The 27,255-nt window shown below is 38.4% G+C and overlaps 1 protein-coding gene across 2 annotated transcripts in view; it reads right to left on the bottom strand.

Moving 5' to 3' along the window:
* The window catches only part of COL5A2 (collagen type V alpha 2 chain), a 151,317-nt gene extending 140,445 nt beyond the window's left edge, over positions 1–10,872 (bottom strand). The window contains exon 1 of one of the 2 annotated variants that reach the window (XM_058421321.1): positions 10,838–10,872. The gene's annotated coding sequence lies outside the window, so the exon portion shown is untranslated. The remainder of the gene's footprint in view (positions 1–10,837) is intronic. The other variant, XM_058421322.1, reaches the window with a different exon arrangement.
* Positions 10,873–27,255: the final 16,383 nt, after the last annotated feature.

Genomic DNA, 27,255 nt, shown 5'->3' with positions numbered 1-27,255 from the left:
TCCTCGTAGGCCACTACCACAAATATCAAAGGCAGGCTGGCACACCAGAGAGGATGATCCCAATGCTATTTAAAAGACTTCTTTCAAAACACTGAAGAACCAATTACAACAGTATGACTGTCCTACCTACTAAGAAACTAAGCTTTTGCACTGCCCTTAGTTCTGCTACCACTGCTAGCTCAAATACATCTGTGTGAGATGCACAAACCTGCCCCGAATATAAGCCAACCTCACTATTCTCTCATGCAAGTAGCCAACAGAGAACTATTTCCAAAGCATAGCTGTTCCATACAGCAAAATACTTTGCAACATGTCCTTGCTCCCATAAGGCACTCTGCAGCCAGCAAGCTCTTGTAATAATGTTATTTGCAAGCACAGACTTGGAAAAAAAATGGCTTTTTATTATTGCATCTTTGTGCCAGTGCAGACAGCATCCTGACTTACCAGATGTTTCTTATTTCTTTTTTCTAAACTGCACTTTGGTATTTCTAGAATTGAAGGTTTCAGACAAAGAGGTTTCTGTTACCTTAAGAAATCCAATTTAACACAGCCTTAAAATCTGTGATTAAACAACTAAAGCCTGATTGAGAGAAACACAGCAAGCCTCCATCCAAAGAGAATGCTTTGAATAACTTTATAACCCCACATCTTTAAAAAACATGGAAACGGTAATAAGCTCTGCAATTTCCATGAGTGGAAAAGCACTCATTTTGTGAAGTTTTGAGGTTTTGGAACACAGGGTTGTGCTTGTGTTTTTTCTTCGGTTTAATTTTTTTCTTTTATAATTGAGATGGTCTAAAATACTGAAATCCCAGAACCATATAGGGGACTATATTTGGTAGGGAACAACACTCTTCAGGATTTTGAGTGCATGTGCAGGGAAGGAGGTGCAATAGCATGACAAATAAAATGAAGTATGGTTTGCCTGATCAGTGCCAAGAGTTGCTGATTAGTTTTCACTTCATCTTAATTAAAGTCTCAAGACCTTTATTTAAGTACCACAGCTACTTCAGCAGATGTATGGCCAAGGTTTGCAATTTTCCTGCTTGCAGGAGGTGCCAGGACATTTCAGCTCTCTAATCCCTAAGAAGCAGCAGCTTCTGCTATAAGGAAATATGAGCAAGCATAGAAGGCACATTGTTTATAGCACCTTGTTTTACTGACTGCTTTTGCCACTACAAGAATTGCACTTAAATTATGGATGGTCTCTAAGCCCTACATTAGGAGTGTGTGTTACTTTTGAAAAATAACTGTAAACCAAAGAATGTAGAAAACAAGGTGAAACTCTCCCTCTCTAGATAATAGATGAGATGGAAGGAATTTACTGGGGGAGGAGAATTAAAGCAATTCAAGCACAGTAGCAGACAGCTGGGCAAGAAACAATGGCAAATAAAGTCCCCACAGGCACTGTAAAGCTCACTATGCAGTTTATAATTTAAAATCATGTTACATTGCAGTAAAGACTGTCCTTTTTGGTTTATTTTTTGTCTCACTTCCAGATTTTCATCATCATACAGCTTATTCAACCAGAATGCATTTTGTTTCCCTATTTACTGGCCTGCAATACCAGCAGTCTGTGCTGGCTGCTTTACTGGCTGGCTAACTACAGTATACTGCAGTTGCACACTCAGTGCCAAAAGAAAAATCATCTTTTTGAATGATGCCTTTACTGTCTGCTAATTGACCTCTGTATCTTTACATCTCCTACTAAGCATGGCCAAGAAGAAACCAGGTTACTGTAATACAACCTACAGGTATAGTGAAACCAAGCCTCCCTACAATCTCAAAGCTCAACATTATTGTGTGACAATAATAATGCATTGAACCACAATTTCACATTTGTTTTTATATTCTTGCAATATAGCATTTATTTTTTTTCTTCTGCCAGTATGTGTGAAAATTCAAGATCTGTCATTATACAATTTTTTATTTGGGCAGTCTCTCTGTAGTAAATAGTTCCCTGACTGACTGTAAAACTCCAAGGTAGTTATTTCTGACTTACTTTAAGCTCTCAGTCATGCTCCTTCTCTTTCTCCTTTTCCCACCCTTTCCATAGTTAGGACAAGGGATTTCCTGGCATGCTCTTATAAACCCAGGTCTCTGGAAAACAACTGTAACTAAGGAGGGGTTGGCATTCTCCCACAGGCACTTCCAAAACATCCTCAGTTTTGGGGCCCATTGGGGCCTAATACTACCCAGCTTTCAAATTTCAAATAAACCAACTAGGAAAAAAAAATGATTTTTACAACAAGAGCTAAGAATTTAATGAATACTAAATTGATTCCTGCATACAACGTCAGCATCTGTCTTTAAAGAATTTCCAAACACAGAAGCTGCCCAAGCTTATTTCTGTCCTAGCCCTTCTCATCACAGTAACTGTAACACACATTCAACTACCAAAATAAATATTTGTTCACTCCTCTTGGATCTCCTCCTTAGTCTGCTACAAAACAAGAGCCTATTCTCTTACCAACAGCAATTTGCACAAAATTTTTGCTTTTGTGTGACCTTTCCTACCCAGCCTAGCTTGGAACACCAAGCTGGCAGTCTCTGATCCCCCTGCATTGGCCGCTCTCCCAGGTGCAGCAAACACCTCACAAGCAGCTCCAGGAAAGGTGACAGCCATGGGATGGCCCCAGGAACTGCAGTCTGCACCAGGATGCGTTTGTTCCCTGGGCAAAGGCACAACGCCAGAGTGAAAAGTTTGCCCTTCCCAGCAGTCACCGGCACGAAGGCCTCATCAAGGAAATGTTTGAGTTTCCACTAATGTCAACCAGAACCCTTTCACAGGCACTGGGAAAGCAAGGCAGGGATTGCTGCTCCCTCTGCAGTGGGACAGTTCACTTCTGAATAAGAGGTTATTAAATAAGATATACACATTATCAAAAAAAGTTTCAAGGTAAAATAGCAATCTTACTGAGACCAACTTCAGTCTACTGTGCTTATTTTTTAAGCAGTTTCACCAATTTCAGTTAGGCTTGGTATCAATATAAACAATTAAATTGTTAGTCTTCCATTGCTTTCACTGGGATATGATCTTAAGTCAGTGCTGAGATGTAGTGCCTGGTATCAACTGCTCCACGTATTAATGTCTGTAAACACACACATTAATTTCTCAGCATTCTGGATGAGTTTTAGAGCAAGACAGCTCTCAGACCCCAAGGAATGAGTGGAACCTGCTTTCAAACCAGCCTTGTATGCATTCACAGAAACCTCAAGCTGGGTTATGACTCTGCCTGGAGTTTGTGCTCTGGGCACCCAGGAACCTCAGCCAAGTGTGGAAGCCTGGAACATCCTATGATACCACAAGGATCATAAAGAACAGCCAAATTCCAACCCAGTCACGGTGCCTTCAGAAGCTGCCTGTATGCAGAGAAATTGTTCTTGTACTTCTACTACCCACCTGTATCACCCACCTTGCTCAGCACTGCTTAAAAATTACATTCTCCACTTTTTTTTCTACATCTCTGCTGATTCCTTACTCAGCCACCATGTAACAGCAGCAATTTTTGGCTACTTACCCAAAACAAATCCTAAAAATACAGACATGTGCCTCCAAAACCTTCTCTCAACAGACCATGCCCGCCCTAACACATACCTGCTCAAGGGTAATTTGTTGCACGTGCATGTAAATCTACAGAATTACCAGGCAAAACCAAATCTGCTGCCCTTGCAAGCTTCTCTCCCTGAAGTCAAACACACAGCATGCCTGACAATGTAAAATACCCTTTTTTTTAACAGCACCTTTATGTTTTCATTAAAAGGTAGAAGTTTTTCTACTAACAATCAAAAAAAGAAAAAAAAAAAAAAAAAATTCTTACAGCTGTTTCAAGTAGTTTGGGAAATTAAGTCTTTTCTTGTTACTTTCCATGAAATAGTTGGGGTGATGTTGGCCATGTACACGTCACCACGCTGCTGATAGCAAAGGAAAACTCATCTGCTGTGCAGGAGGTGCACTGAGTAGTAAGCTGCATGGTGAGGATGAAAGTCTGGATGCATATCCATGCCTGGAAAGCTTTATTACATCCATGTGAACATAGTGGCATGCACAGAATACCTAGGGCTGTCCTAAGCTTGACTTCCTAGACAGTCAGAGAAAGTATTTCTTTCCTTCCTTCCTGCTTTACAGCTGCCCTTTCTGAAACAAATTTCTGGCATACTTCAAGAAATAAGACACGTAACACTAGATTTTCTGCCACAATTCATGCATTCTTCTGCTTTACACCCTGACATTTGACACAGCAGCCTGAAAAAAACTGCCCAAGTTTCATGTGGTATTTGTTGCAGATTATAAAATTCTAGTAAACAATGGATTTTTTTCCTTATTTGAACCATGTGTGTTCTACTCTGTGATCTACAACAGATGGTATTTTTCTTGTTACATAGATGTAGTATCCTCTACTGTTAAGGAGTTATATGCATGTGTTTTATAAGGGAACAATATAATACCATGAATTCAAGCAAACATCTTTAAAACCACCTTGAAGGGTGGTTTATAAATTATAGAGAAGCACAAAGCTACCTGGCACAGATATACACACAGAAGGGCCACAAAGGACAACAGAAAATGGACTATTTCAAGAGAAGGCCAGACAAGTTCAGCTGCTAATTCTTTTTGAGCATATTAAACATTCCTAAGTGTTCTGTTCCATTTCTATTTCCACAGTAATCACCAGCCTGTTGATTATTTCTTTGTTTCCAATTTAGAGCCTGCAAAAAAACCAAAATAAAGTTATACCCTTTAACACCTGTAAAAATACTGCAATTAATAGATGCCTAGGAAAGTGGGTCAGAACAGAATGTTTGAACACAGATAAAAGATATTTCCTTTGGCCATGATAGAATTTTTTATTAGATACATATTTGAAGTCCTTTACTAAAATCCTGCAAAGAGTTTGAAAGAGACTTCAGACCAAAAATTGGTCAGCTAGGTATTAGGAAATCTCTGTGGTTCCTCTGACATAGGATGAATGAGTTAAGGGTGGAGAGAAATTTCAGAGGTGCTCCTTAGAAGCTATTGTTTTTAAAAATGGGTTGGATTTACAAATATAAAAGGAAAGATTTTTGAGAATTGAATTACATTTCTGTGGCCATCAAATATTAGAAAGTTCTGCCTATTACAACAGCAGTTACCACAGATGTGTGTTTTGAAGGAATCCGTAAGGGCTCTCAAATCCAATGTGCAACACAGGCACATACACATTTTGATATCTTTTAACAGCCAGGGTATTTCTGCTTTTTCATACAATAGAACTTTCTCTCCGCTCCCTAATTTCCACGGAAATAGCTGGATAGAGAAATCAACAGTGCATATATCAGTTCAAAAACATTATTCAGTTCAGAAAATACTTCTTGATATGATTCATAGATCTTCATTTTCCTGTTTGGCCCTACCACCTAAGTCCTATTAATTACCAATCTCCTTGGACCAGACTTCTCAAAACTGAACTCCTACTAAGTTTCAAATCCTCACACCTTCTCCAGAGATATTTCTTAGTGCAATTAATATTTCAATAATGTGAATAATTTATCTGTCTGAAAGAGCCTACTTAGTAGAAATAGGTAATAATTTCCAAAACCAGATACTAAGGCTTTACCCGTAAGTTTTGTCATGGAAAAGTCTATCATGACAGAGTTATGTGTTATTTCATAGTCAGAAAGGTCCATAAGCACAACCAGATGGAAATATGTACTAAAAAGCTCTTATTATTTTCCTTTCTCTTAAAGCATTTGTTGTGGTGGGAGTTCAGCATTCAGTACCCCAGCAATTCTGGTGGTAAATCTATTTTTGTGAGGAAATGGTCCTTTGATACGCTTGTGTAAAGTGCCAGCAACTCTGATGTCAGTGGCAGATTCATCACAAGCAAGGGTAGAATAGTTGTGTTAACACCAAGCATGCAATAAAACTGCTTAGTAAATCCTCAGACTTGGAATTAGTCATAACACAGCAAAGGGAGTCAGCAGAGAAGGTGATATGTGAAGAAAAATAAGCATGTCTGCAAAGCATAGACCAGTGCTGACATTTTATAGATTTATAGGAGGACAGACACAAGCCCATGAACATGCTTTCCACTGATCCAGAAAGGAAATTTCTTATACGCTTGAAATCAATGGGTAAATAAAGTTCTTACTGATTTACAAAGCAGCGGCAGCTGCTTTGCCATATACTTGGTCAATGCAGTTCCAAGGAATATCAACGAAGCTTGAAGATTAGTTTCAGGGTATTTTTGTTTGACTGGCAAGAGTTCTAGATGGTCCCTGGATTTCTATATGTGGCATCAAAACCAGTGTGACAGTCTCTGGAAAACCTACTATGGCTTGTCCAGGTTTATTCTTCTTCTGCAGTTTTATACCTCCTATTAATTGGGGGAAACCCCTCAACCTTTCATTCCCAAATTTTGTCTTGCAGTACCTTAAATCTACCCAAATGATTTGTGAAGCAACCCCGAAACAGCAACTGCCTTAGCAGTAAGGTAAAGCAACTCTACTTTGAAAATTAATCCTCCACAGAGCCAGAAACTGGATAATGGAATAGAAAGAAAAATTACTCTATAACAGCCCATTAAAGAGGTTCAAAAGTTTGTTTCATTTTACTGTCTCGGAAAGTTGCTGGTACGTATCCAACCAAGTTTTACTTGTATATATGTAAAGCTGAAAAAGTAAAATCTACACTGTATGAGTGCTTAAACTGTTGAAAGCTTAAAAACTCCAGGGTCCACTAGGCTCTAAACATCTTTTTTACATGAGCACAATTAATTGTATTTTGGGAGGGGGGGGAAAAAGGTAATGTGAAAAGAACAAAAGCCATAAACAGTCATACATAGCCTTGTTATTTAGCTAGTAAAAACACACTAAAGAAGGCAAAATGCAAAAGGTATCCTGGATTCTATAATCTTACACTTCCCAAGAAAGCAGACTATGATTTAAAACACATAGCTCCCAAGTTTGACTTGAAAGTGATCTTTGAAGGCTGGTTCTAAACAACAAAAAAAACCTAGCTCAATTATTAAATTAACCTAAATTTCACGTGCCTGATCTCTTACAAACCTGTGACAAAGTTTGGATTCACATTTTTATTGAGAGTTTTGTTGGAACCAGTAGTGAAATTACAAAAACAGAAGTAGGTTTTTAGCTGTAATGTGTCTTTTGCCACTGAATATGCTGTGGATGGAAAGAGCTGTAATAAATGGCACAAAATGTTCCAAAGGCTGGTGAGACAAAAAATGTTGGATTTTGGGTTTTTTATCCTGTTTGGACTGAGCTTTGTAAGCACAGACAAAAATGTGAGCAAGTCACAGCTGATTCAGATATAAGTCATTTCAACTCCAAACTGAAATGCAAAAGGGTTTTGTTGAATGCCTTGGTCACTTTTAGTCTCAATTCTGAAACTAAAGTAACAAGAACAGATCACAGTAGGACAGAATACACACAGAACTAAGATACCATTTGATCATTTTCCTGTAAAATTATTTAAATTTTAGAACTGAAGAAAAATACTCAAAATTTCCTGAATAAGAGTTCATGTAGCTCTAGACTGAGAAAGAGAAGTTTCCAGTTGTTCTACATCAGTACTTTCAGATATGCAGGAAGACAAGTCTTCAACACTTGGAAGTATTTTCCAGCTCTACAACCCTCACTCCCATTTTCATTACCTGATAGCATCATCTGAGATGCCATACACTCCCAAATCCCTTTAAAGAGGCTTAAAAACTAAATTCACTAGGGCTTATTTCAAAGACCTAGGCAGGCTGACAATAAATAGTGCCTCATGCTGCAATGAGAGTGATTTTAAATAATAAATTATATATATATATAATTTTATGCATATGTAAATAAAAACTGCATTAACAAGAAAAAAGTTGGATTATGTATCGCTGCCTCTGCTCTGCAGTAGTGTTTCTAAAGCAGGAACTGTAACTAGAAGATTAGAGGAGTTATGGAAAAACTGATCTTTCTATTGAAAAAAAATCCACTGGCTTATTTTAGAAATTATTTAACTGGCAGTTGCTACACTTGGCCTTTTATCTGTTCCACAGCATAAACTCTGACAGTCTAACACACTCTTTCTTTCACTGCTGGCTAATGAAAGTGTGCATTTTCCAGTGACTGTGTAATTCTATTTTGGACTGATGTCATGGCTGCCACTCCAGCAGACCCATTAAAAATAAAAAGCATACACATCTAGAACTTAAGCTGTTACCCAAACCAGAAACTTGTGATTGCAGAGGCAAGCTACACCACCTATAAAAGGATTTTGATGTATGGCATCTGTTTTACTGAGAAATGCTGTGAATTCTAAAGCATGCACAATTTAAGAGCATTTAAACTCCAGAAAAAAAAGATAGAACTGCATGAGAAAAATGTCTGCTCAGTTTGAATTTATTGTATACTAGATTAAAAACTGAGAAGGCCATTGCTTGTGGGGGGAAGCTTAATTACACCAAACTGAGACTGAAATACAGGAGAAAATCCAGTGTTCCTTCAAAATGAAATCTCACACAACGCTGCACCGAGGGGAAGAAAACTTTTAAAAAAGTGTCCTTGACAATACTGATCAGAAGACAAGTTGCCAATAACCCATTTTCATGCACAATACACACATTTCACAGTGCATATGTATTTGAGAAGAGATGAACAGAAATTATTTAAAGGCATGTTTTGGCAAATGCCTTATGAATATACTTCCTTCCCCCTTAACTTAACAAAAAAAAAAAAAAAGCATAGACATGAGGATTTTTTCACTTTGTCACAGCAAGACCAGAGAACAGATAAATACAGAAGAGTTTTACTTTAGATTTACAAATCTTAAGGTCAGTAGAATTTCCAAAAAAGGAGATTATATACATGGTACTAAAACTGTCATCAAAAGCAGTTGCTAAGAATTCTAGAAAAAACATTCATTAAGGCTACTTCTGTCAATATCTTGCCCAAAAATACAGAAGCCTAGACAACAGTGCTTTGAACTCAGGTAACAGTAGCTAATCAAAGTAGCTGTAAATAGCAGAAAAATCAGCAGGGTTAACTACCTAATTTTTCTAAGAACATAGAGTACACCAGGTTGAGTGAGAGTAAGTGACAGGTTAAAGAAAAATGCAGCAGTCACCTGGACATGGACAGCTAACAGGTCAAACAGACCACTGACACAGCTTCAAGGTAGACTGTTAAATGTATTGAACAAGGCATTCTAATGAACAATCAAAAGAAATAGAGATCTTGGGGGAAAAATAAATCAACTCATCTTTGGTTTTGTTAACAAAAACTCAATATTTATGTGCATTATACAAACAAATCAACAGCTTCCTAACAAAAGTTTTCTCAAGTGTTTTGAAACGTACCAACCTAATTTATCTTACAGTAGGAGTTTGCCACATGCTTTTGTTCCTAGTCATCGGAAACATACCTTGGGAAAGTAATAGTTAAGATAGTAGTGAAAATTTTTCTTTCACTACAGCCACATACAGAAGCAATTCCCTTTAAACTACTTTAATGATGTTTGTGATAGCAGCAGAGTAGTCAGAATATATCCAAACCAGCAAGAACAGATGATTTCCTACTTCTGGCTCTACCTGACCTTAGGGACAGAGGGACTGGTATAATAGCTCTTTAGATGCACCTGCTTAGCAGCACACTACTTGTAATGTCAACTATATATATCACAAACCTGAATAGTGCCTAAGACAAGACAATAGTAATCTCATTATTCCAGCTGCCAACAAAGTGCCACTCGAAAAAAAATATCATTCTCTACTGCAAGTGCTGATACCTATTTAATATGGCACAGGGAAAGACACAGCTAACAAATCATCTCTGCTAAAAGACACTGACTTTTAAAAGAAAGGGGAAAAGCTTCAGAGAGATCCAGTGATCCACTGTGTAAATTATGAGGCTAACTTTTCTGAATTGCCAGTAAGTGCATTAAACATTCCAGTGCCATAATGTAAACTATGAAACAAACTACTTCATTTTCTTTCAATCTCCCATCTCTTTTCTCTGTCCTTTCATGAAGGACAGACATGGTCACTAAAGTGTGTTTTCAGATACTAAGTACTGAAGTACTTATTTCTCCTTGTGTTGGTCTCTTTCTGGAGAAAAACCACAGCACTGGTCACAGTCAGTCAAAGCTTGGGACCTGACACTGGGAGAACACACACAAATCAAAGTGTTCTAGTTATACTTCTAAAGCAACATATTTCAAAGCAAAGACATTCTAAAACTGTGATGGCTGCATTTACAGTGTAGTTTCTTTTGTCATCCTAAAAGCATAATGACTTGTAAAAAAAAAAAAAAAAAACAACCAAACCAACCAACCATCACACAGTAATTCTTAAATAATGTGAAAATATCACTGTGGTTTTCTTTTGGCTTCGTGGGGGTGGATTTTTGGTATTGTATGTTTGGGGTTATTTTGCATAAATAATTTAACCTCTGCAGTTCGGATGCAATAGTGTCTTGGAATTTCAAAAGCTTACAAACAAATCTTCAAATATTAAGGTTGTTTCTCTGTATTCAGAAAAAGTAACCATAAATAATCAATAAACCAACAAATGGAAATTTCAGCTTCCTGATGAAGAGGTTACTACCTGGCTGTCACAAGCCAGTTGCTGCAGCAGCCCTTTTATTAGGGGGTAAAAATGAGCTATGTTTATCATAGCATGAAGAGGGCCCTGGTTTATTCCTCTTTACAGCTCAGCCATCCTGACTCCAACCATTCATTGACCCTGGCTGCAGCAAGCTCCTACTGTAGGTTTCCCTGGCAGCCTCTGACTGCAGGCTTTCACCCAGCTAGACTGTGGCTGCAGGCTCCAACAACAGGCTCTGACTGCACACCCAGACTGACCTCACAGCAGAGATTCTCTCCTCCATGCTCCTCAAGTTCCTCCTCCATGATGATCCTCCCCTCATTGCCTAACCCCCCTCTTTTACCTCACTAATCCTTATTGGATACAGCTGTGACTCATCAGGGGCGAGGGTGTATTGTTAATTAACACAGCTGTTACTGATCAGGGAAAGGTCACCTGTATTCCCTTCTCCTACAGCCAGTGACCAGCAGGGCATGACACTGACAAAATGACCTGACTTTTCCGGCTGTCTCTCTACAGGTCTCACTAGAGGACTTCCATTTTGTCTTGTTTACAAACTGAATTAGCTTCAGTGACTTTAGTAAAGTAGATAGAAGAACACCTCTGAATTATCAGGTACATCATATTACAAATTCCATCCTTAACAGAATGAACAAGGGAACACCCAATAGAAAGCAAAGTGAGTGCTGACAGGCATCAGTAACTTTATTCAGCCTTTCTGCTCCTGACAAATGCTGTTGTCACTTCTCCAGAGCAAAACTTCCCACACTTCCAGTTAGCAAGAAATAAAGTGAAGTTATTGCTGGGATCTCCTGTTCAGGGATAAGTGCTGGCCATTGGAGAGAGCTACAGGGCAGTAAATGTCTCAAACGTCTCACGTGTGCCAAGCTGCCCAGGATGTGCCACATTTCACCAGACAGCTGGAGATGGGACAAATCCCAGGCCCTGACTCAGTAATGCAGCACATGAACCTTTGCTCTATTTCTTAACTTACCAAACCTGTTATTAAAAAATAGACCTCAGAACACACACTTCTGGTCCCATTAGCTAAAGGGACAAACAGACATAAGCCAAGATGGTACTGATCTTTTAGATATTAAATCAAATTACTGGCTTTCTGTGTTCTTTTTTTAGAGTAATGCTAGCTAAGTTTGCATGAAACAGCAACCAAATGAAACAGAAAGCTAAAAAGAAAGTACTGTGGAGTCACATTCAGCATCTCTTAACTACCTCATGGCAGCTTCAAGATATAGTAAAATAGTTTGCAGTTAGAAGGAAGATTTTTCAACTTAATAATAATAATACCTTTATGAACACTGAAAATGTTGCTCAAAAAGGATAAGAGAATATAGGTTTAGTTTACTAAAAACAAACAAGAATGAACAAAAGTTATTTTTAACCCTACTTTAAAAACACAATGGACCAATTCTCTTAACACCAACCTCAGCCAACAGCAAGTGATATGACACAATCACATATATAGGTCAAACATATACTGGTCTAAAATATATAAAAAGTTTGGTGCTTATACACAGAGTCTGCAAAATGCCAACAGTTAGTGAAGAGAGCAGTGGAACATGAAGTAAGGCAACATCATGAGGATGGGTGTGCAGGGTACTGTGCTGCTCCTCCTGAAGTTTCTCTTCTGGGTGTGTGCCTGCAAGCGTAGCCCATAAAACTGCCTTTAGAACTGAACTAGTCTGAAGTTTGCAACATAAAAATTACTTTTGTTTTCAGTTTACCTCCTGAATCCACTTACTGTAGCACTACTGTTGTCATCTTGAAGGTAAAATTCCAGTCTAGAGTGTTGCAGTTACTCCCATCCCCACCATTTGTGGCATCATCTCTGGTAGCAAGCCCAGCCTGGATCACAATTTACATTGCTAACTGCTGTACAGTGCAGTGAAGCCAAAAGTTACGTGGGGGAACATTTATAATTCACAATATTTATAAGTAACAAACCCCTACAAAAAGGGTGAACACAAAAAAGGCAAAATATTTCTCTATTTGCAACCCTAAGTTTTAAAGCCTGGTTCTCAGAATAAGTGGATCATGTAAATTTCGAAGATGGGTGGCTAAAAAAAAAAAAAAAAAAAAAAAAAACAGAATTAGGAAGACAAGTATCACTTGATATGGCATTATGTTAAGTCCTTGGAAGATGCTGGCTTTGTCCTGTTCAATGTAGGAAGGTATTCTGTAGGTGTGTGAATCATTCCAAAGGAAAAAATTCACCCTGATTTTCAAATAGGCCCACAGAAATAAACATGCAACAAATTCTTTCCCTACTGCTACAGTCACTAATACAAATATATATTTTGCAGTATAGCTAAAACATTAGGACATCTCCTTGAGTAGGAATACAAGTCTTCTCTTTTTCTTACTAAAAGTTGATATATTGTTTTGATTAATTACTTGTCAGGGATTTGGTTGGCTGTCTAACCAAATGAGGGAATGCTTTTTCTGCTATAACTAGGGAAAAAAAAGTTATTCCTTTTCAGCAGATGAATTATGTCTCTTCTTTCCTCTGAAAATCTCCTTTTGGAATGGGTTTAGGCAACACCTTAAAAATAACATGGGATGGATAGTTCTTTTACTCTCTGGAAGGGTCAGTACTAAGTAAACACTGGAAAGAAAATCTGTCTATTTTGATGCTCAAAATTAACTAAACTAAAAATATTACAGAATAGTTTATAAGCTCAAGTAATCTGTGTGTAGAATACTGGTAAGTGAGGAGTTTCACCACGAGGAGAATGTGGGATATGTAATGACAGATGTAGGTAAGAAACCCCTTGACAGAATGAATACATGTTAATAACTATATACATTAACCAGTGTAGCTCTAGTCTCCCAGTTTTAGCTGCAAGGTAGATGTAGCAGAATGATGCTTCTTTTCAATCCACAAATAGTTCATTATCATTCACAAACTAACAAAGAACCACGACAAATTCACTGCTAGAGAGCTCCTAACTACTGAATGCCTTTCTTTTTAAGCGCTGTACCTTTCACCCTAGAACAAGTTAATCTTTTTCATACACAGACCTCGGAGGAACTGGTTTATTTAGGGTGACATACAGGCTTTGCCCTTCTCCTGACTATGCACCATACATACTTTGCCACTCAGGTCTCAGAACAAGTGATTGCTTCTCCAGGACAAAACATTTTTCTCTAGTGTATCTTTTTAAAGTGTATCTTTTTAAGTAGCAGCTGTACTCCCACAGGCCAAATGGAAACACATGATTCAGGCTTCTCTTAATGTAGAGAGAACTAAAAGGAATTCACTTAAATTTTATACAAGACTGTCCCAAATATCTTAGCAATTAGCACTTTCAGCTAGTCATTAACATTTTATTTCCTTTAAAAATTACGAGTCCTTCTGGAAAGCAGATCCTCTGTTTGACAGGGGACAGACTTAAAAGCAAAGTTAAGCCTTTAAGCAAAGGGCAAGTTATTTCCAACCTTCTCTTTACTCACAGTAAAGTCTCCTGGAACTAAAAAATATAGCTAGAAAATAGTTGAAAGACACTTATGAAAGGGGAGTAGAAGACTGTGCAGTTCATTCCAAACAAAAATGTCACTATTTTGTTTTCAATTAACTTTTAATTATGATCAACATAAATCTTACTTAACAGCTGGGTATGAATCATTAGGCTCCAGCCATTCCTCTATTCTACGCCAAAGCACCTCTCAGAGTGTGGGGAGGATGACTTAGGAGCTGACTTCATGTAAACTCATTGAATCGGGGCTGACCCCTGAATCAAAAACCAGGAGCTGACACAAAGAAATCAGAGAAGGGGATTTTGAAAGTGTAAGCAGACAAAGGTGATCTAATAAACACCATGGAGCAGTATGATCTGGTGCAGACTCCCTAATGTATATCACAGGTGTACCTTTAGCACCTGCTATGGTAACTATTTCTTGAGCAGCTATCAGTATCTACAGTGTATATTTAAACATATATCCAATCATGTACATAAACTGTAACTTCTCCCCCCCATGCTCTGAGAGCTGATTTATTAAACACCAGTGTGTAACAGTAGGTGCTCAGGAGTTAGCTCAGTGGAAAAACTGATCAGATTGTTCCTCTGCCTGCTTGTCTCTCAGCCTGCTGCCAGAACACAGGGCAGCTGCCAAGGGGTCACACTCTTGACTGTTGCAGAGCGATTAAACTGGCTTCTAACCCACTCAGATTCCCTGCTTTAGCACTCCATACATCTAACAGTTTGAACAGAGATCAAGATCTCTAAAGCCTATCAAGACAAAAACCAAAACAAACACCACCACGTCCCCAAATCCCTACCAAAAAACCCCAAAATAACTTACAAAATCACCCAAAAGCTGTATACAAGTTATTCGTCCACCTCCTGTCTTCATTTATTTTCAAATCTCATTTCACATTAGTCCTTCTATCCAAAGAGTGTCCAGCACCTTCCTTCTCTCCTTTCATCTCCCTCATTTAGCATTTCAACAAATTTAGACCACTCAAATTTTGTCTTTTGATTTTTCTTTGGATTTTCCTTTTTTTTCCTTTTTACCTTTGAAAGCAAACTAAAAACACTGCTGTCAAGGTTTGGGCAAAGAGGTCTTCTCTGTAAAAGCTAACCTAAGAGAATAAGCCTTACCAACATCGTACCCACTCTGAGTTTTAGTGTCTTTAATGCATTTTAAATTAAAGGTATGCATTTAAACTGAGTAACTTGAGAAGGAAAGAGTATTTAAGAAAACACAGGTATTGTCACGATGTCCTTCCCAGACACATCCAAGCACCAGTCAGCTCTCTTAGCTACAGACATATCCAGCCGTTCCAACACAGTCACCTGATAATCCATCACTTCCAGTTCCTACAATTAGCATTTGCCCCAGACTGTTCTCATGTGCTGTACCAATGACAGATGCTTCTATCTACACGACAGAAAAAGCATGATTTGACATTACCCTTTTGACGCAGGCACCCGAGTATCTTCTCTGTCTAAAATCTGTCCTTTTCCTCATTAATCATGATCTCAGCTATCTGCAGACCTTGGCAATACCCTCTGCAGGTGGGAATTAATGGCCTGTCTCTGTCTCCTCTTTGCAGTTCTGCTGCAAGAGAATGCTCCAGATCTGACACTGTCACCATGACTTCCTCAGCTCTGGAGGTACATTGGTGCACTCACGTTCAACAAGTCAGCATAGAAGGTTCCAGCTGTCAAAGAATAGAATAGCCTCAGTATCATAAATAAAATCACATTAAAAACTCATCAAGGTACCATCTCATTGTGCATCTAACATTAGTCTCAAGCAAATATATAATCTCAAGCCATATGAGTTCTATATAAAATTCTAATTTAATACAAGAATGAGTTCCACATGAAATAATCTAAACTGAGTAACAAAAGTGCTCATCAAAATGCCATTTTTACATCAGAACTGAAGATGCAATTACCAAGTCCACTTACAGTTTGATCTTCACACTTTCAAACTTGCTTGACATGCTTAGAAGCTCACTTTTTTGTAACTTATCTAAAATACAAAGCCATTTTAGAGATAAAACTGCATTCTTTTTCCAGTGTATAATTCCCATCAAAAATATTTCCAGCACTTCCATTTCTAATGGAATGAACTAATGAAAGCATCTGAAAACAGATGCTTTTCAAATTATCCTCAAACCAAAAGAGCTGGTTTCCTCCAGACTGCATGATGTTGAAAGTCCTAAAAAAAAAGATTTTCTCCAAGCTCCCCTTGGGTGAGTTCACTTCACTCTATGCACGCTGCACTGTCCACAAGTAATATAGAAACGAACCTCTATAAATGTCCTTCTGTTCTCCTGTTCAAGGTAAACAGACTTTAAGTACTTAAGTAATTTGTCCATTTTGATGGAATTGCAGTGTGATTGCATGCAGTTCTGTGATTATTCAGTGCAAACTGAAAAGTTAGATGTTCATACTTGGTTCTGTACTAAGACTGTTAGTGAAAAACCTTTGGTAGGGATATAAAGCCCCTAACAAAAAATAAAAAATCCATTTTAAAAATATCTTCTCTTTTTGCTGCCACAAATAGGTTCATTTTGTTATTTTGTGAAAGATCAGGCTGGCAGTTTTCACTGTTTAAAAGTTCTCTTCTTTGAGACTATATTTAACTTTATGGCTAATGAACTGGAACAGAATGGTGACTACCAGAATCTCTGATTTCACCCACACAGCACACACAGTCTCTTCAAGTGGCTCCTCACATTTCCAAAACTCTGGGCTAGTGAGCATTCAAGGAAAGAGGTCCAATGAAAGTAATTCAGTTTCATGCCCTTCTAAGTCCTTTCTACTTCTGTTGTGCCTCCACCACTAGTACAAGTACAAACTGCTTCTTAGTGTGCCGTTGACATTCTATAAATATATCCTCTGTCTATTGATCTAAGTCTTCTCCGATCCTTTCATATGGGGCACAAAGGGTAAGACACTCCTCTTTGCTAAATCTAATAGTTTCAATGTGGGGACTTGACTTTTCAGACTAATTATTGTTCACAACATTCAGCTTTGAACATTGTTTTTCCTTCTTTTCTAAGAATTCCTGGTGTGCTTAACAAGTCAGAAAGCTGTAATATCACACTGAGATTTGTCTCCTCACTTAATATATGCTCTGTTCCATTACTGCCTTTTCAATATTGTTATAAGAAAAACTTGGCATTTCTATTTTCACACTACCTTGCTGCTTTGTCTTGACTCTCCCGGTACTGCCTCCTGTATTTTTTAAAATATGCCTCCTGCTTCTTTTGCTGCTGGAAAACTCAGATATCCTCTAGCTTTCAAAGTCACACAAAGACAAAAAACTAATCAATTCAAAAAAAAAATTTCCTCCGTCCTTGAGAAGATCCCTTTTCATGCCCCTATTCCTAATAGTAATATGCCTCTTAGGAATCAAGCATAAAAGTTTAAATGCATTTGAAGGAAATATCTTGATAGATGTGAAAAGCTATCTTTCAGATTGAAATTATGAAGCAAAATTATTATTCCATATGCATCCACAAATAAAAAAGGAAATTAAAGCTTCAGTGATTTTGTTTCAAGATTATTCCAGTTTAGTTTCAGGTGACTGTGTTTTTTGACATCAGGGCATCCTGGGCCAAAGGAGGCCTGTTTAATCTGAACTGTGACAAAGTAAGCATAAAACATTTATTTCCCTTGGACTTCCCAGGCAGCAAATAGCCTAGTTTACAATTGAAATGCAAATAGTATGTTGCAGAGGAAAATATTTTTGTTGATGAGTCCATATCAAACAGAAGGGTTTGTATCAGAACTTTTATATTTATTTCATTTTATTTTGTCTTACGGATTAAACTTCAGTTTCTTCCGCACACCTTTATCTCAACCACGACTCCTGCACAAACCCATCCCCACAACGCGGGGGATAAGCAGGTGAGAAATCCTTCTTATGACATCAACGCATGTCCCCGAGGAAGAGAACAACAAGGCAAAGTACACAACCGAGCAGCTGGTGCTGGATATCTGCCCGCCAGAGCCAGCTAGGACGGCCTGCTAGCGGGGAACGGAACACTTCTTGTTACAACATCACAAAGGAGCCATACCTGGAAATTACCTTTCATCAGCTGACATCCAGTTGGCTTCAAGTAACACAAACAGAAGAACCTGCAGCACTGCCCATGGAAATAGTTTCTAAATACAACAGTATTAGAGTTCTTCTTCTTTTGGGCCCTTAGTAATAAATGCCAGCATACAAGTAAAAGTAAACCACATGACATTTCGCTCAAACCATTTAATATGGTTTTCTCTTACGCTATTTGCTATTTTTTTCCATCTAAATTGAAAATTAGTAATTTACAAAGTTAAAAGTTACCCCTGTGCGTCTGAAGCACACCCAGTCAAACAATGCAGGGGTAAGCAAATTCCAGCAACTACCATAAGGCTGACTGAAGCCTGGCTCTCTAGATTTGCACAGGAAACCTTTGTTGTATTTGGCAGCCACTTTTGTGGAGCTCTCAGAATTTTTTTTTTTATTATTATTATTTTTTTTTTCCCCTACAGACCTTATTACTCAACAGAGGAAGAAAATTCAGCCAATAAAAGTCAGTTACAGATATCTTTACTAATTTACTTTGACAGCCTAGATTATTTTGGCTATTTCAAAAGCTGCACATCATTTAGGACAGGATTATTTAATCTGCAAACTATAACCTTTGGTCCTGCTCCTCAGCCCTGATAATTAATGAAGAGCACAGATTCCACAGAAGTCATCAACTGGCTAAAAAACAATCCATTTTATAGAGAGCCTGAGTGCTTATCAAACTCTGCCTTGCCAGCCAAGCTCTGCAGTTCCTCCTATACCACCATGTAAGAGACCAAACATTTCCGATAGCTCTCTCCTCCGTGCAGGAGTGCCTGGAAGCACTGCAGTAATAAAATACCCAGTCTCTGGGGGAAGGGAGGGTCTCAAATTGCTCAACAGCCAGTCTGCTGGCTGACCAAAGAGAAGATTTTCATGGCTCTGGCAGGAGCTCTGTCCAGCCTTTCACAGCCAGTAACCATGAGTTCTCTTAAATTATGACAGCTGCAAGTCTCAGGGAAGAGTGAAGGCCAAATATTTATTCACAAATGTCAAATAAGATCTTATTTATTCATCCTTGAGATGTGATATACCTGTGTGGTATGTCAGTCTGACTGATAGAAGTGGGCACATGGCAGAATCCTGCTGAAAGTAAAGGGCATTAGCTCACCAGACACCTACCTATAACAGCAGCAAAACAGCAGGACACACCAAAAACCAGTCTGTGGACTGTGCTGGGGACATTTTTCCTCAGAGACAGAGGAAATTTCTAGGGAGTGTCAGATTATTTACTTCTGATACTGATCAAGGAACGAATGAAAGATTTAAAATTTTGAAGAAAAATATTTGAAAATGAAGAATAGTATGTTAAGCAGGAAAAGTATAGCAGTAGCACAGTAAACACACTCAGCTTCACCAAAAAAAAAAAAAAAAAAAAAAAAAACCAAACAAAAAAAGAAAAAACCACCCTGAACACATTTAACAGTTTTACTGCAGTTTACAAGCAGACTAGCATTGAAGACAATGAAAAGCAATGTGAACCTAGAAGTGAAACTGCACAGAACATACCACAAGAATTTATACAAATTACCTTCAAAGACAGTATAACAACTTGAAGTAATAAGGCCAAACTAAAATCTGCCATAGAAACCACAATAGCTTGAGGACATATTAACTTATCCACAGCAAGGCACAAATTAAATATACAATCAAGACAGGAGAAGGCATTTACATGAAAGGAAAAAAGGAAATGGAACCAAGACAAATAAGCAAATAATTGCAACCAAAAAATTTTGGGTAAGTATTTAGTAGAACAGGTATCTCAGTAAGAATCTCTCTCACAGAAATAACACGTATGGACACCTAGGTTAATCAGATTAAGATTACTTTTACCACAATATACAAAGAACTTAAATTGGCATAAACTTACAAATGTGCCCTAAAACAATACAACGTAAGGCACTTATTAATAAAAAGACTTATTAGTCTAACAGAAAGAGAGCAAAACTATATTTAAGCATCATTTGGAACAGGAGACTGATTTAGTGTTCATGGACAATACTAAAGTAATCCAAATAAATGCTTCCATTGCATTGCATAGAGCATTTTCCCTTACCTCCATTTAATTAATTACAAACTGTGTCTAACATCTGGTAAACTATACCACTTCTGTGACTTCTAAACACAGGGGAGTTTAACAGTGTTTGCTCCAGATGAACCAAAAGAATGGTTTGTAGCAACCTCAGGTTCTTGCTACAAGAATGCATTTCAGGGATAGCATGAAACAAGTCCAGAAGTTCATGGAGCTGCTTATGCTACGATCCTTCAATAAGACCTGCCATGACTCGAAGACAACAAAAACATTGCTACTGCAGCCTTCAGAAACATGGTGCTATTCCTATTAGTTCACTGGAGCATTATCTTCCTTCTAAGACACAAAATCAGCTGCAGTTCAATACTGAGCTCTCAGTCAGGGCCCTCCAAGTGCACCGTGTGGATGTGGAACACATGGTGCCAGGAGAACATGCAGCCTTCAAGGGAAGAAAAAAAAAAGAAAAAAAAAAAGAAAAAAAAAAAAAAAGCCCCAATTAAAGCTACAGAACATTAGCAACACAAATTGTATCAACAATTGTTAAAGGCAACATAAGCCTAAACGCAAGGGAAATCTTTGTTCCACCAGCTACCAAGTTCTAGTAAACTTTGGGAAAGGGCATGTAAAGGATATAACGGATGTGCAGATCATTTTACAAGATCCTTTAGGTAGAAGTGGTGCCTGTGGATTAAGAATGTTAAGAGCAGGTATCCAGCACTACAATTAGGCAGCCATGTGTGGGTTAGGGAGGACAGAATTTGGAGGGTATAAGCCTAAACCACATTTCACACGACCTGTAACTTGCATGTAAGCTAGGAGATAGTCTCCTGTTAATTTATGCTTCTCAGTTCAACAGGCCTTACAATACAAAGCTATTCCTTACAATACAAGCTATAACCAACAGTTATAAAGCCCCAGTTCAGAATACATCATGGCTTGTGTTGGTTTTCTCCTGTTAGTTAAAGAAACAGCTTTTGCCCAGACTGCTAAAAACATGGTGTATTAAAAGATACCACACAACTCTGAAATAAACAGCACATTTGGACTCACTCTCCCCTCCAAAATCCTTCTTTCAGTAGAAATCATGGTAACAACCATTTAGCAACAATTTTCCCTGCTATGAAACTCAATACAAACGGGGGGTTTTTTTAAAAAAAAAAAAAAAAAATCCACTCTGCAGCTGCTGCCAGAGGAAAATCCAAACCTTAACAATAGGCATCTGGACTTGGTGCTTGAAAATAATTTGGGAAATGAGTTTTACCTCTGTTTGAACACATTATAAACTAGAGTTCTGTTGGCATTGTTTACCTCAGAGAAGATGTGACTAGTAAAGGGCACCCAACCTTCAGAATCAGCCCCTTTGTGTCAGATGCCACAAACACCAAGGAATCAGTGCAGGGAAAAAAGAGAAGGTACATTTGTTGTAAGAAATAGATGTATGAGAAGGGAAAAAAAAAAAAAAAGAAAAAAAAACCCCAACCAACCAACCAAAAAAAACCTGCTAGCTGCAGCATCAGAAAATGGAAAGTGGATATTTACTCAACACATTTTATTACATTACTTGGACACCCACCAGTTCTGAAGTATCACTAACTCTGATCTATGAACCCTTGAGGCTCCTCTCAGAGTTCTCTCCCATTAAAGATGCCCACTTCCAGTAAGGAATGTTTTAAAATTAATTAATGAAACACTGAAGAAAAAAGAGAAGAGTCTATGCTTGCTCAATGAATTGCTCCTTGAAAACTAGGGCTGTGGTTATCCTGATGAACTAAAGCATAGAATGTACATTATTTCCATGAGTTCAAAGATTTTTCAATGAGCCTTTTTTCACACAGACACTAAAAGCTGCACCAAGACCTCAGTCTCCCAGGGCAGCTTTCAGCCTGTCACTTGGCATGCAATCCAGTGCTGGCCCCTGTTCTTGCTAGCTTCAAGAATGGGACAGGATTTTCAAAAACAGGGTGATTATCAGTAGTAGGGAATTAACACAAGTCAGTTGAGAAGAGAACAGTAAAGCTTGTATCTCCTGCTTTGTTGTTGGAAACACGTATAGCAAGGGAACACTGTTTACACACAGTAATGCATGGTTACAGCTGGTTTGCATCACAGGAAAGGCTGTGAACATTTGTTAGACTACAGGCACAAAGTTTTAAAAAGACTGAGAGTCTCTTCTTTTAAGCCAGAATCTTTTTGTGACTATAGCAGTACTTTCCTTCCCTGGCTGAACAAACCTTTTTCTCTTCTGCAAATGGTACAGGAAAAAAAAAAAAAAAATTAAAGACATGGGACAGTGGACACTAAACGTTCACTTGATGTAAATAAGATTGAGATCCATTTTAGCTCTGCACCCCTAAAACTTTATCCTTGCTTACTAACAGCCACTGCTTAAAGAACAAACCCTTGAAGGAAGACCTCCACATACAGTAAGATATACTTAGAGTGTGTCTGTCTTTAGAGCAGAGTGTTTGCACTGAACAGTTTCAGTTTAGAAGGTAGTTAGAGATTCAGGTTCTGTTTTGCTTCTCAGGTTATCTTCTGAACACTAAACATCTGTTTCAGCACTTATGAGTTGCTTCATTTGCATTCTTGTGGAAAGGAAAATGTCTCCAGCAGTAGTCAATGCCTTATTGATAAAGTAACTTAAAGTTTTAAGTGTCACAGCTAATTAGGAAATACTTCTTATCATTTATTTCAGAGCTTCTTTTCATTACTAGAACAGAGGAGAGACACCAGAATACAAAATCAGCATCTGACCCTTACACCTGGCTGGTAATAACAAGCAGTTAATACTGATGGGATTTGACTGGCATTGCCATGGCAGAGGTGTGCAAGACATCATCCCTGTTTATCTCTGTTTTTCAATGCAGAAAGTGAGCTGTAAAATGCATGTGGATTGACATTGTCTCCACTCTGTCTATTGGGTTAATCTAGAAGACCCCTGGCACTTTATCTACCAAGCACTCATTTCTCCAGTCGAAACCCTGACTCCCCAGTGACTGCCTTAGTGTAAGGCACACACAAGATGCAGAAAATGCAGATGATGCCCAGCTTGTAGAAACCACCATCTGGGACAACACTTACACAGGATCAGACAGAGTTCCCACAGCAAAGCTCGAAGGCTATTCACAACCTGGATAGAAAAGCACAGCTGTGCTAGCATAGAGATCAGTTGGTACCACATCTCCACAAAATGCCCTTTCCAAAGGGAAAGACACAATCCACCTGAATGGAGAAAAGGTGAAGTATATCGACACCACCCCAAGGTGAGCTTCTGCTGTCATTATATGTTACAGTTTTTTTCTATTCTTACTACTAGAAATGGTCAGAAAACAAATCCTATTTCCTTTTTACCTTTACATAAAAAAGGGGAATGCATGAAATAGGAAGAAATTTCAGTGGAATACATGTTGCCAAATTCTCATATGAAATGTCCATTTTATTTACTTCCAAGGTTTCTCACTGTGTCATTACCTCCTTACTAGGTAACCTATATCTCCTTACCTTAAAATGCTGGTAACAAAGATTCCAAACAGCTCTGTCATCAAACAAAATGTGCTTAAGTGCTTATTGGACAATATTTCCAAAGTACTTAAAGGCCTTGTAAAATCAAGCTAGTATGGGATGACATAATCAAGAATTCTGTAGTATTAAACAGTCTTATGATCTTCAAAAGGAAAAAAAAAAAAGTGCTTTCAAAAGTAACTATTTAAATTAAGCTGAAACGATACTATTTACTCTTTCTCAATTTATCAGACACCAAAACATACAGAGGTGAAATTATTTTGAAAACCAGCTTCAGAATCACTATCAAGATTCAGATTTCCATTTATCTAGTTTGCCTCTACTCATTCTTACCATATGCTTAGTCCCTCTATTTAGAGATGTTTCCAAACAAAACTCCTTTGAAAAAGTGAAGTGTTTACATTTGTTTTGCCACCACCTGCTAGGCACTGCTAAGGAAACAGCTTCACACAAGTGAGTTCCTCCAAGGTGCCGGCCCTCCCTTTGACAGCAGCGGATCCAATAGCAGGACACCGGTGCGCGGTTTGCGGCAAGGCGGGGTGAGGACAGAGAGCTCTGAGGGACACAACGCCTTTTACTCCCCTTTTCGGGGTTCTGGACTTCAAACACGGAGTTGTTCGTGTTGCAGTCGTTCTTCCAGCACCCTCTAGTGCTGACGGCGGCTCTGACTCCTTACTATAACGGGGACACCATCCACCCCCCCCTAAGCCAAGCCTCCCCTCCCGCAGAGCTGCTCCGCCAACCTGGGAACTACTGATGTGCGGGAGCTTCCCACACCACCACGTGTTCCTGCCGCATACTCCGTTCTTATCTCCGTCATGTTAACTTTTCTTCCAGCAAATGAGATGTTAATCTTTGTGTACCACAAAGAAAACCGTGTACTTTCCCTTCAAATAAATATATCCCCCGAACTGAAGTCGACATATGAGTACATTGTGTTAAGTTTACTTAGGTAAATTAGTAATCCATTATTTGGGTCAGTCACATCACCTCCTAAACGAAGGCATTATTAAACAAGCATCCCTTCTTATCCCTGATTTCCTTACAGAAGACTTCAAGGTGTGTATTTCAGAACCCTCTTCTCTTTGCAGCCAGAAGCTGGTTGAGAAAGACACAAAGTGGAAGACAAAAAGCCATTCAAGACCAGCTGTGGAGTTTACAAACAGAAGAGGTTTTGAAATGTACCAGATCCATTGCCCCATGCTGAAATGCTGGCCAACCAGCATCCCAGTGTGAAAGAAGAGTGTGGGGGACAGCAAGGGTGTGATGACAGCTCCTAGGCTCCAGAAAGGGACACAGTGCTGGAATTCTATTAAGGAGCAAGGCTGGGGTCAAATAGGGTACAGGAAAGTAAGAAACGTGCTGAAAACCAAGTCAAATATAAAATCTAATTAGCATTTCAATTCTGTCCTGTGTTGTACTACTGACCTAATGAACTGCAGTGGTATTGTAGTGTACCACACCCTTCCTTAAGGGCAGTCATTCTGCTTCCTTGAAGTCACAACAATGGTTTTTTCTCTTAATCACTCTTACACTCCATTATTTACATGGGATTTCACAAGTGTTGGGGCAGTTTAGAAACTTACAGACTAGGCAGGGTACATAAACCTAACTAGTAACACCTGTTTAGAAAGTACTCACCTCCTGGCCTGGATGGATTTCCTTCTAAGTTGGTAACATATTTGAAGTTATTCTACTTTTATTTACAACCTTAAAAATAGATGTCTCAGAACCACAGCTGCATTCTCTCCAACGAGTTTACCTGTAATTATTTACACAGTCACACAGTGAATTCTAAATGAAAACAAATCTTTGGCCTATACTGTTTGCTATTATCTGTGAATTATTTGCTCTGTTCATTGCAGTACATTTTTTCACAAATTTGCAAAAAACCCCACCTTGTACTACTTACAATTACATTCCAATGATTAATTCCTCCTAAATAACCATCAGCTGAATACACTAGAATCCTTACTGAATCAAGTTACTACTTTGGGAAAGACAAAAGCCAATTTCTGCAGAAATACTAACTTATGAATTCTGGAAATTCATAGGAAATGTAAATTTAAACAAATAAATTAGCAGAAGCATATAAAGCCACCACTTCAAATAAATAAAATCAAACAACAGGTTAGATTAGTTTTGCTCCTTATTCCACTGAATACCACAAACCAGATACTTTCAATATCTTCTCCTACCTCAACTTCCAAAAACTGGTAAGTTTTGGTTCTTTATACACCTGTGCATCAAACCACACTTAAAATATAAGCTATGATGATGAACTACAAGGCTGAGTGCATCTGAAAAAAAAAAAACAAACCACTTTTTAAAAAAACACACTGTGTGCATATTAATTAATAATTATATATTGTGTGTTATATATTATTATATATTGTTATATTTTATTATTTAAAATTATTATTTATTATTTCATAATAAATTTATGTCAACCATTTAAACTTTGAATACAAAAGTATTTTAAATGCTGCCATAGTGACCCAATCTAATTCACTGCAAAGTTCCATATTTTAGAATAGCACTACTAAAAACGTTGAGCAGCATTACTTGGAACAATTACACAGAGCATCTACAGCTGAAAAAACCCTGTATATAATAACTAGCAAGTGGTCTTTTGATGTTGAAATCACATTAATTGTGGCTGCATTACTGGGTTTTCTGCTGAAGTGTGGGAAGGAAAATTGAATTAATTGTGCTGCTGGAAACAGTGGCTGTGCTGTGGGGGCACAGTGCTCTACACCGGTGCTGGCAGTACATGGTTTGGTTTATCGCTCTGTGGTCCTGCCCTAGGATATATGTTTTGGGGTAGTCTTGATCTCTACATGGTTTGTCAGCTTCAAAACTCATGGCAGATTTCCTAAAATTATAAAAATAAACGCGCAAAAAAATGCATTAAGTGCACAAGGTATTTGCCTTTCTCCTTTATTGAGGAGAAGGATGAACATACTAAGTTTCTGTGTTTTAATGAGACTTGACTACATTTAGTGTAGATCTGGACTAAAGAGTCCCATTCACATAATAATGTGGATTAAAGGAACTGTCTTTTCCCAGAGACCTTTCTTTTTTCCCCCCTTTGACATAACTCTGGCTTTACTCAGTGCCTGTGACTCAGAACTTGGACACCATATACTGTCCCATACAGGAGAAGCATTAGGTTGCATCCGCCTTTGGGTTCTAAAACATTCACCAGAATGAGAGTACGACACAGCTGTTAAACCCCATTGCAATTTAGGCAGCACCTGTAAATTCTGCTCTCAGCTCCGGAGAGAGGGCACTATTTAATTTTCAGAGAATGTGAGAGTGGCAGCCACGTTTCTGGGCTCACTGTGCTCTCTCACAGCCGTCCCCAGCTCCCTGTTACAACACTCCACGGTGTGTGCCACTGTCCCTGCACGATCCTCAATTAACCTCCCTGCTGACTGAAGATTCAAGGATAACGCACCTGTCCCTGTTACTGTCTGTGAAGGGCGACTGTTTAAAAATCAATTGCAGGCATACCAGAGATACCTTCAA

Source organism: Hirundo rustica, chromosome 7 (assembly GCF_015227805.2).
Source record: "Hirundo rustica isolate bHirRus1 chromosome 7, bHirRus1.pri.v3, whole genome shotgun sequence".
Classification (NCBI taxonomy): domain Eukaryota; kingdom Metazoa; phylum Chordata; class Aves; order Passeriformes; family Hirundinidae; genus Hirundo; species Hirundo rustica.
This window is presented reverse-complemented; position numbering and strand designations above follow the sequence as displayed.